Raw genomic sequence first — 2,777 nt, 5'->3', positions numbered from 1 at the left:
TCGCTCCCTCTCCCTCTCTGATCAAATCAAAATAAATAAATAAAAAGATAAAATTAAATAAAATAATTCTTTTAAAAAATGTTAAAAAAGAACAAAGGAAGAGGGGGCCAGCAGGTGGTGTGGCGGTTAGGGGCACTGGATTCCCACATGGCCTACTACAGTTTGAGTTCCAGACCTGGCAGCTTGCTTTCTCACTTTCTCTTTCTGTCTCTCTCTGTTCAAATAAAAAATAAATAAAAGCAAATAAAATTAATTAAATAATTCTAAAAAAAAAAAAAAGAACAAAGGAGGGGGATCTGCAGATGGCGCAATGGTTATATCGCTGGATTCTCACGTAGTCAGCTGCTGAGTCTCAGAGCCAGCAGCTTAAAACTCATGCCAGGGATATGGGCATGCGTGCTCAAAATCCTGAGAGGAGACTGGAAGAGAAGGGATTGCAGTGTGGCTATTCCTCCTGGGGGGTGATTTCTTGCTTTCTGTCTCTCTGGTGAGCACACGGGCGCTATAGCAAAAATCATCCCTCTTAAAAAAAAAAAAAAAAAAAGACGAAAGGAGGAGCCAGTGTTGGACTCCTAGAAGCCTGTGGTCTTTTGAGCTCCTGTATAGGACCATGAAGAGCAGGAGAAACAGAAAACTAAGAATTGATCACACCTGTATAAACTGTTCCTAATGTCCAGTGGATAAACTAAAGCCATAGTGACCTTAACTGTTCTAGTTACTGCTTCTAAGGTCTTGCAGATTCCTGATGCAGCCTACAATGAAGAGACCTAATTCACAAGCCATAAAATCGACCCTTTTGGGACCAGCAGATGGCATAATGGTTACGTCGCTGGACTCCCATGTAGTCAACCGCGGTTGAGTTCAGGACCGCGACTTAAAACTCACACCAGGCACACTGGTGCACTCAAATCCCAAGAGGAGAATGGAGTAGAAGGGATTGCAGTGTGGCCATCCCCCCTGGGGGGTGATTTCTTGCATTCTGTCTCTGTTTCTCCAGCAAGCGCACACACCCTATAGCAAAAATCTCTCTAGAAAATTTGAATACAGCCTAGCATGTGAAATCCAACTTTCCATGCACAGCACTGAACCACAGGACAGCCTCTAGATATTTTCTCATGCATGTATGTTTTATATATTTTCATAAAAGATATCAATTAAGGGACCAGCAGTTAGCGTAATGTTGTTGTCACTGGATTCCCATGTAGTCGAACACAGTTCGAGTCCTGGACCCAGTGGCTTAAACTCACGCCGGGTGCGTGTGTGTGCGTGCCCAAGATCCCAAGAGGAGAATGGAGGAAAAGGGATTGCGGCATGGCCATTCCCCCTGGGGGGCAATTTATTGCTTTCTGTCTCTCTGTCTCTCTCTGTCTTTCTGTCGAGCGCACACACCCTATAGCAAAAATCTCTCTTTCAAAAAAAAAAGATATCAATTAAAACCAATAAAGCTGTGTTCCCTAAAAAAAAAGGGAAAGTGGGGACACAGAATCAACCTGTTAACAAAAATGATAAGTAGTTTAAAAAACTGTGGAACATAAATTCTATGGAGAATTAATCAGCCATAGAAACAGTGAGACCAGGGCCAGTAGGTGGAATGGTGGTTGAGGCGCTGGATTCCCACATGGCTGACCATAGTTTAAGACCTGGACCTGAAGCCTTGCTTTCTAACTTTCCCTCTCTTTCTCTGGTGAGCACATGTACCCTAAAGCAAATTTTAAAATAATAATAAATAAAATCAACTAACTAATTATTAAAAAAAAATAAAGACCCTGTTGTTTGACTGATTCAAAGTAGATGAATACAGAAGATGTAATATTCAGGTTGGCAGATGGCATGGTGGTTAGGGTGCTGGATTCCCACATGGCTGACTGCAGTCCAAGTCCTGGACCAGGTGAATTGCTTTCTCACCCCTCCCCCCCCCAGTCAAATTGAAGAATAATAATAATGACTAAGATTTGAAAATAAGGACACGTTTGATATAAGAAAGGAATAATAGTAATAATAATAAAAGAATGAAAGAACTTGATAGAAAAGTGAGCAAAATACATGAACAGAAATTTCTCAGAAGAAACACGGATAGCCAACGCGCATATAAAAAGATGCTCAAATGTGTTCATAAAAAGGGTAATTCAAATTAAGACCACAGTGAGATTTATAACCACTAGGCTGGCAAAATTAAGAAGTCTGATGGAGACTGGCAGGTGGCATGGTGCTTAAGGGCGCTGGCTCCCACATGGCCGACAGAGGTTTGAGTCCTGGACCTGGTGGTTTGCGTTCTCATTCTCTCTCTCTCTCTCTCTCCCTCTGGTCAAATTAAAACAATAATAATAATAATAATAATAATAATAACAACAAATGAAATAATAAAAAAAAAAAGACAGATAGATACACGTTGTGGAGCCAGCAGGTATCGTGATGGTATCACCACTCCCAGGTGGCCAACAGTGGTTTGAATCCCGGACCTGGGCTTACATTCTCACTGTCCCTCTCTCTCTCTTATCAATGAAAAATAATAATTGGGGCCAGCAGGTGGTAGTGGTTAAGTCACTGGACTCCCACATGACTGACTGTGGTCTGTCTTGGACTTGGTGTCTTGCTATTTAATTTTACTTCTCTCTGTCTTTCTCTCTCTGGTCAAATTAAATAATACATATATGTATAATTTAAAAATAAGTTAAAAATTGGATAATTTTTTCAAACTTTTTAAAAAGAATTATTTTATTTAACTTTATTTATCTACCCATTCTAATTTGATCAGAGAGGGACAGAGCATGAGCAAC

Source organism: Tupaia chinensis, unplaced genomic scaffold, assembly GCF_000334495.1.
Source record: "Tupaia chinensis unplaced genomic scaffold, TupChi_1.0 Scaffold000502_1, whole genome shotgun sequence".
NCBI classification, from domain to species: domain Eukaryota; kingdom Metazoa; phylum Chordata; class Mammalia; order Scandentia; family Tupaiidae; genus Tupaia; species Tupaia belangeri.
This window is presented reverse-complemented; position numbering follows the sequence as displayed.